The sequence below is a fragment of the Marmota marmota genome, unplaced genomic scaffold (genome assembly GCF_001458135.2).
Source record: "Marmota marmota marmota unplaced genomic scaffold, marMar, whole genome shotgun sequence".
Classification (NCBI taxonomy): Eukaryota; Metazoa; Chordata; class Mammalia; order Rodentia; family Sciuridae; genus Marmota; species Marmota marmota.
The window spans coordinates 116,035-131,123 of NW_026000141.1; the positions used below are offsets into that span (position 1 = coordinate 116,035).

At 38.1% G+C, this 15,089-nt stretch overlaps 1 protein-coding gene across 5 annotated transcripts in view; it reads left to right on the forward strand.

Moving 5' to 3' along the window:
• The window catches only part of LOC107159025 (immunoglobulin lambda-1 light chain-like), a 738,922-nt gene that overhangs the window by 82,464 nt on the left and 641,369 nt on the right, over positions 1-15,089 (forward strand). The window lies entirely within an intron of this gene.

Sequence of the window (15,089 nt, forward strand, 5' to 3'; positions counted from 1 at the left end):
AGCATTCTATAGTTCCCATTGTAGAGAGATTTTACCCTCTTGGATATATTAATCCCCAGGAACTTTGTCACATTTTTGTAAAAGGGATGGTTTTCCTGAATTCTATATCAGCTGAATCACTGTGGGAGGCTAGTAATGCTATTAATTTATGAGTGTGGATCTTTTATCTACGTTGCTAATTTTATCAGGTCTAGAATTCTTCCAGTGAAAAGTTTGGGTCTTCTAAATATAGAATCATGACACCAGGTAACAGGGATAATTTGATTTTTTTCTTTTTTTAATTGCATCCCTTTAATTTCCTACTCTTGCTTGATTTCTGTGACTTGACTTTAGAAAACTATATTGAATAGAAATGGTAAAAGTGGACATTCTTGTCTTGTTCCTGATATTTGAGGAAAACCTTTTGTTTTTATCTTTGTTCAGTGTGACATTGGCTTTGCATTTTTTATATATGACTTTTATAATGTTGAGGTTAAGTTCCTTTTATCCCAAGTTTCTCCATGATTTTTGAAATGAATGGTTTCTCTATTTTATCAAGACCTTTTCTGCATCTATTGAGATTACTTTAAAAATTTTGTTCTTAATCAAACTATGTGGTATGTTAGCTTTTTTTTTTCACTGCTTGGAACAAAGGCCCAAATTAAAAAAAAATAGAGAAAGAAATGTTTATTGGGGTGCTCATGGTTTTTAGATCTCAGTCCCTTGACAGCATATGCCATTTCTTCAGACTTGAGGTGAGGTAGAACATCATGGTGGAATAGTGTGATGGATGATACTGGCTCAGAATATGTTCAGAAAGCAGAGAGACTCCACTCTCCAGGGACAAAATATATAATTATAATCCATGCCCACAATGACCTACCTCCATACCTTACCTGCCTTTAGTTACCACTCAGTTAATTCCTTTCTGGGGATTAATTCACCAACAGGGTTAAGGCTCTCAGAACCCAATCATATCACACCCTTCTTTCATTGTCTTACACAGATTTTTTCAGGTACTCTCATATGTGAACCATAACAAGTAGTTAATTGCTTTTATAATTTGCAGATTGAATCAAATTAGCATTCCTGGGATAAAGCTCAATTGAGTGTAGTGTATGGTCTTCTTAATAATGGTTTTGAATGCAGTTTACTAATGTTTTATTCAAGATTTTTGCATCTATGTTCAATGGGTATATTGGTGTGAGGCTTTTATTCCTAGATTTTTTAGAGTTTTGATCTCATGGTTATACTGGCTTCATAGAATTTAATTAGGAGTGTTCTTTCACATTCAATTTCATAGAATAATTTGAGAAAGACTGTTGTTAGTTCTTTTGTAAAGGACTGGTAGAACTCAGCTGGGAATCCATCTGTGTCTGGGCTGTTCTTTGTTAGAAGGCTTTTCATTGCTGATTCAATTTCATGACTTTATAGATATTGTTCTGTCAAGGTTGTCTCTATCTTCCAGGTTCAATATATGCAGGTCTTGTGTCTCAAAATTTGTCAATGTCTTCTAGATTTTCTGGTTCATTGGTATATAAATTATCAAAATAGTTTCTACCTATCCTCTAGATTTCAGAAGTTTCTGTAGTGATATATCATTTTTCATCTCTAATTGTGTTGATTTATGTCTTCCCTCTCATTCTTTGCTTAGTTTGTTTAAGGGATTATCAATCTTATTTATCTTTTAGAACAACCATCTCTTTATTGCACTGATCCTGTGTACTTTTATTCTTAATACATTAATTTTGACATTCAGTATCCAATGTTTACTATGTCATCCACTGTATTAATAATCAGAAGGACACAAATGGGGTAGGAATTACACAAATTATATAATCCTATTTATTCAAACTATATTTCCTTATGTAAAGAGAAAATAGAATGCAGGAGAGAAAACTTGATCTACTATTAAAACTTATCAAAAAAGTTATTCTGTTATCAGGAGAAAAGAGAAACAAGACAAAGAAAAATGAAAAATAATATAAAAATGATATAAAACAAAATATGCTAATAAAAATCCTAACCCTTTAGAGATATGGCAAGGGAAAATAACTACATTTTTAAAAAATGAAACAAATGAGAAAATGTAAACAAATAACTATATATGTACATGAATCATTCAGTACATACATAAACACAAAAAAAGACAAAAAAAATCCCACACACAATAACTAAAGAAGAAAAAAAGATATTCTTAATGAAAAATTAAGAAATTATTTCCACTGAGGTGGCCAAAATAGTCAATGAGAATATGTGTTCCCTATCTTTGACCAGCTGCTTTTTTTTTTCTTTTCATCTTGAGTTATGTACTGAGCTCAGGAGTAAGGGCCATGGGTTCTTAAAACCTTTTTGTGTTGATCATCAAATTGCCAGTTGGAGTTCAGAAATTCTCAGCTTCATTTCTCAGCAAAGTATGAGATAGGATGGGCTGGGAGGTACAGTCTCCCTGACTTTTGTCTGCACAGATGAGTTTGATGAAGTCCTAGGGAGGCTCACGGCAGAAGACTCTGAGAAGTTCCTATAGGTGGAGTTCCATAGGTGGGGCTAAGGTCCAATCAGGCCCCACTTTGTGGTGATTGCTCTGAAGAGATTATATCAGTGCACTCTTAGGGTCCAGAATTTGCAAATCTCTGCTGGGAAACTGTATTTCAGGAGTCTCCTCCAGATTCCACTTGTGGGGTGAGGGAGCAAACTCTTCACCCTCTCTGCTGCCTGTGGAGTGACCTTTCCAAGCTTCCTGGGCTTATTGTCTGAGCATGTATTCACACCAGCTCGTTTTTACACCAGCTCCTTCAAATTCTCAACCCCCTTCAGCTGGTCCTGGGAGTCATTCAAGGGGGAAGGGACCAGGGCTTTCCTCCACATCTCTGACTTGAGTTCCCCTGGGGAAAATGCTCTCTTTGCCTTTTGCTCTAGCTCAGCCAGGCAAAGCCTAGGTCTTGTGGCAGGACCTTTCAGGACCATGCATGCATACCTACTTATATCTCCCAGCTCCAGGCTGCTGCAGTGACTGCATCAGCTTGAATGTGTCAAGGTGTTTCCTGCCTTGCTCTCTGGGGACAGCAGGAGTCCCAGAGCTCCCTTCTTGCATGAGTGTACAGTGAAATGAAGCCTCTTCTTCGGCCAAGGAAAGGTTGCCTCTCTGATCTCATGATTTTCACATTAAATCTATCTATTTTGTTTTTGTGCATTGCTCCTCCCTCTGTGACCTAGCAGCACCACAATTGCTGCGGCTGCTGTTGCTGCAGCTGTTGCTGCCACCAGCTTGGCTAGAATGTACTCTCTCCTTTTTTATTCTTTGTTTAATGCACCCAAGTTTCTGTTTCTCTAAGACTCTGACTGTCCAGTATTGGGTTTTAGTGATATGCCTCTTTCACCCACTTTAGAGTGAAACAGTATTCCTGCTGTTTGCATTACAGGTCCCAGAGCTACAAGAAATAAAATCCTTATCTACCTTTAGTGTTGCTTCCATCTTGTAATGTATCATTCTTTTACTTGAGTTTCCGACTTTCTATGCTCTGTGACTTATTTTTTTTTTCCATTCACTATTAAGTTTTAGTAAGTTCCTCTAGTTTCCCACCTCATCAGGAAGCAATCTTCTTGCCTTGTAAGCCTGGCACTGAAGAACTTCCAGGGGAGCACTCTTCCTCCAATCTGCCAACTTCTCTTCTCCTGACAGCAAAATTTGTATGATTTCTGTTCTTTTCATGATCTCAAGATATGTTTTAGGGCCAAACTAATTTCTATCTTGATAAAAACCTCATGTGACCTTGAAAAAATTTTTATTCTTTCCTTGTTGTATGAAGTATTTGTACAAATGCCAATTAGATCTATATGATTGATAATGGTTTTGGTAAATTCCTAGGGTTGCCATATCTAAGTACCAGCTTTCTTGGGTTGAAGTAATGCAACTGTCCTAGAGCTCTATTCCCTAGAAATCCCATGTTGACCTGTTAGCAGGACCATGCTACTTCTGAAAACTTTAGGGAAGAATTTTTCCTGCCCATTCTTAACTTCTACTGGTTTAGTGGCCATCCTTGTTCTGCTTGGTTTTCAACTGCAGCACTTTACTCTCTGCTTCCATCATCACATAGCATTAGTCCCTCATGAGTGTGCCCTATTTGGAGAATGGGTCCACCCTGCTCCAAGAGTATATCTTTAATTGCTAACACAATGAATCTCTTTTCAAACCTGGTAAACTTTTGAGGTACTGGTGTTAGGACTTAAACATGTATTTGGGTGGAAGTAATTTGACCTATAACAGAGATGATGATTCAACAGTATACTTTTTCTTTTCTTCCTGGTAGATCTGTCAAGTGCTTTAAAGGAATGCTGAAATCTTCTACTATAACTGTGTAATACTTCATTTCTCATTGTAGTTCCTTCCATTTTTTTCTGTTTTGTATTTTATTTTTCCTGGTTTACACTAACAATCATGTTCCAGCAGCAAATGAGCCTGTGTGTGTTAAACAGCCATCTCCATCCACCATAGACCCATGTCCACAGCAAGAAAGCCCCTTGAGTAATTCTTCAGTAAACGAATGTGAAAGGAAAGGAACCATGACACTTGAAGTGACCAGGAGATCTTTATTGTGGCAGTGTCTGATTGACAGGAGAAAGAGGAGACAAGAGAAAGAGAGAGAGAGAGAGAGCTAGAGCAAGAGAGAGAATGGAGAAAGAGAGAAGAAAGAGGGGGGGGGGGCAGAGAGCAAAGAGAGAGAGAGAGAGAGAGAGAGAGAAGACAAGAAAGAGAGAGGGGAGAACAAAGTGAGATAAAGAGAGAGCAAAAGCAAAAGAGAAGGTTCTTGTAGGAGAAGATCTTATATCCCTTTTGCTGTGCTGCTTAAATCTAACAGGGTCTCTGGGTCTGCAAGCTGCCTTGTTGTCATACAGTGATTGGATCACACAGTAGTTGCTAAGGGTGTCATCTTCTGCCTATTCAGGCAGACCGAGCAGGGGCTAGATGAGGATTTCCATTGTACCAGATGGTGGGGGTTGAGCATTCAGCCTTGAGTGGGGTTGAGTGTTCAGCCTTGAGGCAAAGAAGCACTAAGGAACCAGATGGGTGAGGGTCGGGTGTTCAGCCCACCCTGCAGCTAACAGAACATACTGACAGCTACACTATATTTTCCTATATTGCAATCGGGTAATCATGGAGGTGGTGCCAATTGACTGGGGAGAAGAAAAATCACAATATATTGAGGAGGTAATGTGATCCTGCTTTGTCTAAGACATAAATGTTGTTTTCTTTCTTTTAACTCAAATTCAGGCATGAAACTATAACAGTGTTCATTATAGATGACTTATACAATTTCTTTTGTGGTGGAATTGCAACTACACATGTATTACCACTGAGCTTGATTCAAGATGACATTAACTTATGACAACAACAGTTGTCAAATGATTGTAGTGAGCATTTTCCTCAGTGGCACTTTTCCTTGGTAGAAAAAAATTTTGTGCATGTCATCAAATTGTACCTGAGAAATCCCTCATGCAAAGCTCATGTCTTTTCACAAGTGCCCTCTCTGCCTTACTTTGTGATCTTTGCCCCAACAGCTGTTTCCCATCTAGTTATCTAATGTCACCACATCCAACAATAGACTTGTGCGAATGATCTCCTGCTCACACTGTCTTCCTTTCTGCAACTACAAGTAGCCCTACAGCAAATGAGAAATATAAGTATTCTCAACTCCCTAATATACTGATAAAAAATATCTATACTGAAATAGGTTGGACTTTCCTGTCTTTTTTTTTTTTTGTAGAAAATTATACTGGATTCAGATTTCTTTTGGAAATGAGGATTGGGATGTGGTGACAACTGATAATCCAGTGAAGAATTATGACCATCTACTATGATTCTTAAGCAGCTGTCATTTGGTGGTGTTCAGTTGTGTACATGAGGGGGGGGGCGAGGTATCTCTGAGCATGACCATGTGTAATAATTGTGGTGTTTGTGAGGATGTGGGAACTTCCTCAGAAATTCTGTTCCAACATGCCCATCACAAGCATCAATTTTACAAAAATGAAACCCCATAATACTTCATGATTTGCGTGAATCAATTCCTTCAAGCTTCATGACACCCAGATCTAAAGTTTCTGGTTACTCCCCACTCTGTAGATAGAGATGATGTTGAGCCAAAAGATCCAGGTTCTTGACTCTGTAAGTGGAAGGGCAATGAAGGTTTAGGAATTTGTCCTGATGTTGATTCTTTGGGATAGGGAACAGTATTCATTGCTCAGCCATATATTGTACTCCAGGTTATTCCAATATATTTGTGTACTCATATCTCCTACAGAGATTTGAAACATTTTACATAGTTTTAAGGTGGCCTCAGTGGTCATCTCTAGAGGCAGATATCCTCCTAGGAGTACAAAATGAAAAGCATACATAGCCCACATGCTTCCAGTATAGCTGGAAAATCTAAGGCTCTGCTTCTCATTTCTTTCTTGTTCTTCTCTTTCCCATATATTTTCACTATTGTCCATATTGAGAAATGCCTTGAATAATTCAAAAGCAATAACAAAAGTAAACTAATGGTCATTCTGTATCTTCCTAGTTTCCCCCAAAGGGCATGGTGGAGTTAATACCTGGAGAAAGCATGGATCGGGAGGATCCATCAAATGCCATATAGTAAGTTTGCTTGTCTTCCTCTGAAACACGAGTGTTGCTCTTTAATTTCTCTTTCTATTGTAATATGATATGATTTCCTGGGGATGACATACACAATTTCCTAATTGGGGAGATTCTCATGGGATTGTCTATTGCCAACTGAGACCTAACTGAAGGCAAGATTACCAGGATCAGCTACACGCTGTATGAGAGCAAGCTTTGTGCTCAGCAGTGGTTTTCCCTCTTGGCCATCGAATTCCATAGTTGTCACCTAATTTAGACTTGTGACACAAATCCACTTAGAGACTTGTGTCATTTGGTGAGAGTATGTTTGCTTTGTTCTTGCCTTTGAGTTCCCTTGACTTGACCACTTTTTCATCTGCTTTTCTAATGTCACCAAGTAATCAAAAGATTTGTGCACAAAGGACAGAGCATGGCTTGATCTTCATAGTGACTCAGTTTCTGTATATACAGGAAGATTCAAGAGGAGTCATAAGTGGTATATATCTTGGCCCCACTCTCTTGCTGGTGCAAAATGTAGATGTTGCCAAGGGTCAGACATTCTTCCTTCCTTTTGTATGCAGAGTATCAGTGATTCATTCCACTACCTCTTGGAGGATGAGAAATGAGGGTGTTTTGGTACAAACTGATTTAAACACACACACACACACACACACACACACACCAAATCAAAACAAAACTATGGCCATTCTTCATGGTTCCTGGGATCAGCTGTGTGAGTGGAATGGTGTGATCAGGGCAATGAAAGATATACATGTGTCTTTGTGCATCCATGTGATGTGATTCTGAGTGTGCCTGTGTCTTCGTTTTTGCACATTTATTTCTCTAGTTATATACACACCAAGATGCCACTGTCAACATGTTCAAACAAACAAAAAATGTCATCTTCATTACATCATTATTATGTAAATAGATCAAATTGTAAATTTTCCATGTGTGCAGTTCATTCCACACCAAGAATACCTCAATTAACATGGAAAATATATCCCATCAAATCCTGGAAATTTTTCACATCACTCAATAAAACCAAACTCGGTTTTTGTCACTGCACCAGTAGCAACATCATTTAACAACAAACCTCACTTGTCAATGGGCTCTGAATTAAGTCAGGGCATTTGATTGTTCATAACACTTCACTCATGACAGTTTTTCACATTCATATACATTTTCTCTGAGAGGTGTCAGAATTTGTTTTCCAAACCCCATTCTAAGAAAATTTCTGGGCAGGGCCATTCCTTAGCAGTGACCCTCAGATCCAGCAACACACTGTACTCTTTTAGGAGTCTGAAAGGAAATGCCCAGGCCAGAGTTCCCTGAAGCTAAGGAAGGACTCAGTTTGCATGTTCCAAATGATACTGAAAGCTGCCTTATTGGGTCCTTTTGTAGACACTACTTGAGAAACATGCTTAAACTGGAGGAACTTTCATGGGGCCTGACCATCACAACTACAGCATCTAGTTACAGGAGTATGGGCTTCAGTGAAGATCAAGCTCAACACAGCACTGGTGTCTGATCCCATAGTTTAGGTCTGTGCTGCCCCCTGTATGGCCTGGAGGATATCACATTGACAGTGTCTCTGATAGGTCTTCACAAATGCTATCTAGGTCCTTCCAGTTATATGGACATGGATACTGACAGTGACTGGTCTCTGTGAGGGTGGAACCACTGTGCTCATCATTCCTCCTCATTTCTGAGCTTATCCCTGAGCAGAGTGTCTTCATCTTAGTCCCTTATCAGCACTTGATGAGTGCCACTCTGAACCGAGACCTCACTTGTCCAGCCTGTGGGACTCTACAGTGAGCCAGGTATCCACCTGGGATTTGACCAGGACCAGAAAGAATCAGTAGGGAAGTTAAGAAGATAGCATTGTGTCCAAGTTCTGCACCCACATTTCTAGGCAGGATGTGCTAGACCCTGCAGGGAGCCACCTGAATCTTAATGTTGACTTTGTTTATGTAGTGTCCTCAGGCCCTCAAGAGTTCCTGGCCCTTTTGCAAGAGTTCACAGTCGTAATACTTACAAGTAAGAGGTGATATCAGGCTAGAAAACTCCTCTGCAACGAAATTCAGGGTATGGAAGTTTATGTCTGCTTCATCTTTGAACTCCAGGTCTTTGCCATACAAAATAAGAGTCACTACATGGATGTGATGTTTATATTTAATTTTACTCAAATTTTAATATGAAACATTCAAAGCCTCATCCCAGTTTCACATTTCAAGTGCCCAGTAGACCTATGTCCATAAGGCAGAGAACATTCCCATTCTCATGTGGGTAGCTGCCCTGATTCTGGCACAGTGTCTGTTCTGTGAATTTATATTCTTCAAATTGTCTGCATCACAGTTTGCATGTCAGCTTGGTCTGTTTCAAGGAAAGAGTAATAATGTGCTAATGGAAGGAAGGAAGTACTTAAAATTTGACTCTTTCAGCTCCACTCTCTCACTTAAATGTTTGCAATTGTTTGCAGAATCCTGTTGAAGGCCTCTGACTCCCCAGAGTTTAAGAGGGTCTGAGAAGCCAGAAAAGAGATAAGGGTAATCCTAACTATTAATATTAATGTATTACTATTTTTTCCTGCTATTAAGAAAACACTTGAGATAGAATAATTTATACAGGTGTGTTTAGCTTAAAGTTCTGGAGAAAAGAGCATGGCACTGGTAAGCGTGTGTCTTTAGTGAATGCCCTCTTAGCTGCATCACATGATTGGTGGTGTCAGCATGGATGCAGGTGCAGGAGGGAGACATCACATGGGGAGACAGGAAGCCAGCAGGGATCAGATGATTCATTTGCTCTTCTTATATAACCAGCATTTAACAAGGGTTTGAGAAATCTATATTCTTAACTCTGAATCTCATGCCCTCAATGACCTCATCATCTCCAAGGAGACCCTTCCTCATGCAGGTTTCACAACTCTCATTATGGCCATACTGAGTACCAAGCCTCAATCACACAATCGTGTGGGGGACAGACAACATCTCACCCTAGCACCCATCATGAGCTTAATTGGTGTAGAAGAAAGCATGAGATAATCTTAAGTAACTCTGTTGCTGATGTTTGTTTCTCTAAAGTTTGGATTTACAGCCAAGCTTATGACTCCAGCAGCGAAGATGAAGAGCCTGCAGGTAGGAACAGCCCTTGTGGTATGAGCCAATGGGAAACGTTTCCTGGTAGGAGTGCAATCCACCTACACATGTAGAAAATAAGGAATGGGCATGAAATGGAAATTTAAAAAATAATGTATTGTTTTCATAGTTTAATGACATAAGATTACGAGTTAATATATCTTCTGACTTTGAGCATCCTATTCATAAGAATACGTCATTTTGCTCAGATTGTTACAATCTTCCCTGTAAGACTCACTCTGTCCTGCATTTGCCTCTACTAAGCATCAAATAGCTCAGCTTTAATTGTTGGATATTTCTTAGGAATTATGCATTAAAGAATTAAGATGTGGGCTTTGGGTTTGACCCCCAATGGAAGGAATCTAGTGGAACACACTTTTATTTAAGAGGCATTTTGTGAACATGTAGTGAAAGTTCTCACTTGTGCTAACCAGTGTGTAAGAACTCAAAATTCCCCTCTGTGTGTTTTCTTATAGCAGCACTTTCTCTTCTGTTTGTTTTCTACTCCTGGTTTAAAAGGAACTCACAAATTTGGAGGACTTAAAGAAAATTTCTTCAGTGCTACCTAGACAGGTCTCTGGGTTCTGCTATAAAAGAGTGGGGAGAAGTTCATCCTTGAATGTGTTTCTCACCTCCTGTCTTCATCTAATTCCCAAACAATGGGACTAGAAGAACAATCTGAATTTGGAGGAACAGGATGGCACAGACATCCCTACTGAGTACAGGGGTAGAATGTGAACTGGAAAAAGCTCTTGGGATTCCAGATCTATTCCTCATTGCAGAGTTAAGGGGATAGAGGCCAGGAGACAGGAGTGCAGAAAAGAGGAAGAATGGAGAGCTTTGACTTTGGACTATAGAACACCAGGAGCAGCAGCAACTCAAGTTCTCACCTTGACTTTAACTCTGCCTTTCCTTTTTCCAAGGCCACGTCTTCACCATTACAGCCCTTGTCCATAGAGAAGACATTGTAACAGATCCTGAGGATGAGGATGAGGAGAAAGGACCAGAAATCTGCAAGTAATTGATTTTCTATTTGTTTTTTTTTTCTTTATTCCTTTCTTATTTTGAAACTCTTTATATCTTTTCCATATTTCCTCTTTCCCACTTTTTATGACATTTCTAAAGGTGCTTTCCCCCTTCAGATATTTGAGGTCCTTGGATCATTAATGTCTGTTAATCTGTCTGCACCAACTTTCTTAGTCTTGCCCTGGTCTCTGACCTCAGGCAACACCAATGAATCATATTGAGAAAAACTGCATGGCCTTGCACTGAGGTTGAGTAGGTGGGTGGGGGTGGTCAGAAAGACTGAGTTCTTCCCTGGGACATAATCAAGTGGGGCTCTATTCTAGCCACCACTGCACACCTTGGTTTTCCTGCCCTCACTGGTTTTGAGAATGCATAAATGTACTCTTACTTTCCTATGTCAAGATTACACAATTAGAACGTAATTTTCCCAAAAATAATCTGTTCCAGGGATCCTGTCCTGATTTAAAATGTCAGATCAAGGCAGCAAAGATAATAAAGAAGTTTGGGAGGAGGAAATGTGAGTATGGAAGGAATGGGAAGGAGGGCAAAAGTCAAATAAGTGCACATATTCCCCATTGCTTCCTTAAGAAGCAAGGAGAGCACTGAAGTGGCCCCTATTGCATGTAACCATAACCATGCAAGGGGAGGTACAATTAGGGTTAAAATAAGTGAAGGAAGCTCTCTGAGGATGGAGCTACAGAGGGTAGGGCTAGAGGAACAGGGTCTTTGCTCCACCCTGTGTCATCACAGGTGCTGCTCCTCAGGGTCCCAGATGTGTGCTACTCAGCCTTTACACCCAAATGTCCTAGAGAACCCTTCCCAGTGCCTCATGTTTACTCTCTACGGAAGCAGCCTTAGAAGGTTCTGAAGGTGAATGTCCATGGGAACTTGCTCCTGAGGACATTCATAAACATTCTCTGCCCACAGACAATACCCTCAGCTGAGGGCAGCATACTAGCCTCAGTGCTCCCTGCCCAGACCCCAGGGAAGATCAGGGCCCAAATTCATTTTGCATATCCTGAGGACAATTGTGGTCCTGGCCACTCTCTGTGGCCAGCAACCCATCCCAAGTGACCTTTTACCTGGTTCTATGTTATAGACTCTATAGGACACCTGGGAGAACAGTGATTATGGTCCCAGGACTCAGGACAGACGAAACTGGCAGTGAAGAACAGCTGGAATCAGCCTATAGGACATGGAGCAGGAACTGGTTTTTCTGTTCCAACAGATAACAATGTATATTGTAAAGAACTGTACAGACTAATGTGTACTTTGTTAAATAATTTTATTTTAATCGTAAATTTTTATATTAAATTATATTTACTTGGTAACAGTTGCTTTTTAAACTCATTATGTAAAATAAAACACATCATTGGAAAACACACTAAATAGATGTAGATGTTCTTGATCTTAATAGATTAAGATTAGACCTTAATCTTAATAAATCAATGAATTACAAAACAATTACCTGGTGACCTCCATCACCATCACTCTTATCCTCCCATACCCCACAGTTTGCTTTTTTGTTGTTGTTTTTTTAGATTGGTTTTATAATATTCATTAAATTAATGATGTGAGTTAATAGAAATAATAAAGAAACAAAGAATTAAATTGCAAGCCAAGTAAAATCCCAACTAAAACCATTAAGTGTTTGATTTATTTATCCATTCATTAGGTAACTAATCTCAAGACAAGACACCCAATATAATAAAGGCCTGGAAAATAAGTGCCAATTTTCACTTATCAAAATTGTGGTTTTGCATTTTGTATCCTTTTCTCAATCAAGAAAAAAAATATTTTTGAATGTATAACAGACATATAAAACAAGTTGGAAACATACATTATAAATTTGTAACAATGGCTATAAATACATTAACTGACATGTTTCTCATTGGCAATAGGATGGTTGTGGTGGATATAGAGCATGAACACTACTAAGATAATCAAGACTAGACAAAAAAACACATGTCAGCTCTATGGTAACATACGAAGGACACTCCAATCTAACCATGTTAAAAATTACATAATACTGTCAGAAAAATGCCTTAAAGGCTATATAATTTAATAAGAAATAAATTCAATAAAGGATGATAATACCGGGTCTGGGGTTGTAGCTCCATAGTAGAGTACTTACCTCGCAAGTGTGAGAGCCTGGGTTTGATCCTCAGCACCACATATAATAAACAAATAAAATTGTGTCCATCTACAACTAAAAATATTAAAAAAAGAATGATAGGCTGGGGTTGTAGCTCAGTGGTAGAGCACTTGCACATTCTGTGTGAGGCACTGGGTTCTTTTCTTAGTGCCACATATAAATAAAATAAAGATTCTATAATTTTGACTCAAATGTCCATCTTTTAAAAAATAGTGTTGCAGTTTTGTTTTTTGTATTACTTTTCAAAACTTCTCAAGTTTTTCTGTCATGGCANTATATATATATATAAAATTAAAAAGAATTACAATACTGAGAACCAAGGCATTCATATTTCAAAATTCATGCTTCTTTTCAGTTGATCCAATATTTTGCCAACTAAATTTTTAAAGTTTGTTCAGAGCCAACATTACTCATATACTTTACCCACATATTATTTCATATATTTACTTTCCCCATAAAGACCTTTGATAAATATCTAAAATGTTCAAGTTTAACATTTTTGAGATAAAGCTGAAACAAATAGTGGTATCATTTTTCACTGTCACTCATGTGTTTAAGTATCACAAGTTATTCAACCAACACAAAAAAATTAAAATCATAATGACACAGCATGTATTGTAAGTAAACTAAAACAATAGCATGTGTAACACAAAGACAGAGCAGCCGCACATTAAATGAAAACTAGCTGAATACAAACAACTGTCTACTACATAGCATAAAATGAAAAGGGTTCCAAGTGAGACAAGCTGATGGAGATGTCACCATGATGGTGCCAAATGAGTTTCCTGCTGACCACTGTTTTCCAGAATGGAAATTTTTAAAAAAAATCATATTTGTGAAAATTTTTGCTAGGTATACTATTATCTCCAAATTTAAAAAAAAAAATTCCAATGCATCTGCCCTCTCAAAATAGAATAAAGCTCTAATTTTGTCTGTCAACTGCTGTTTTGATCACACATAATTTTGGGGGGGTTGACATTGACCCTTGTATCAACCAAAAGTAGTCCATAATGACGTGTTTTTTAAAACTTACTAGTTAAATATTAGAACAGTTACAGTTATCAATTTTTTTCACAGTATCTAATTTGACAAATTTGCATCAAAATCATGTGGAACACATCATGTAATTCAAAGCCTCAACTCATTTTCCCCCATATGTTGTTTCACATACTGGTTGACTGAGTAACACTCATTAGCTTTTATTCTGAGGGAAGAATTGATCTCACCATACACTGACTAAATGACCATAAAGGAAATAAAGGTACTTCGTTTCTTTAGACCTATTCCAACATGTTAAAATATAAAAGAGAAAGACAAAGATAAAAAATACTTGTCTTTTGTTCCTTGACAACCACCAGAAAAAATCATTTAATGAAATAGGTTTATTTATTTTTTCATTTTATAACACTTGAAAGTTTAAAATACACTTGTGTGTGTGTATATATATAAACACACACACACACACACATACATATGTATCTGCATAAGTACTCTTGTATAGTAAAAGTATCCAGTTTTTGTTTATTTGCTTCAATGCACTACACTTTTATCTACAATTTCATTACATGTATACAGTAAATAGGCAAGTATGGATTTTATATTCTTAATGATTTTTTTTCTATACAGGAAGGTTTAAAAAAATATTTGAGCAGTTTTCCCAGTAATTTGACGCATAATGGATGTACCTTATTCTCAAAATTTTATTATGGAGGTATAAAATAAAGATTCTATAATTTTGACTCAAATGTCCATCTTTTAAAAAATAGTGTTGCAGTTTTGTTTTTTGTATTACTTTTCAAAACTTCTCAAGTTTTTCTGTCATGGCACAATCTTCTAATACTTCAAATGTAGCAGGCAATTAAAAAAAAAAAAGTTGCATCTTCTGCCCTTGGAGGGCACTGTAGTGACTGAACAAAATATCAAATTTGGAATACTTTTGAATCACTTCACCAATGACTGGCCTGACCAAAGAAGGTTCACGCATGATGCATCATCACACAATTCATTAAGAGAAAGCTTGATTTCGCTATGGGAAGAAAAGATTCCTAGAAATATCTCACAGTTACCGCTTCTGTCACTGAGTAGTTAAGGGCCATCTGTCTGCCGTCTTAAGGAGGCCTTCTTACCATTCAGCTGGGGTGAGACATTGAAAGATGATCAGTGCTGTAGGATAATT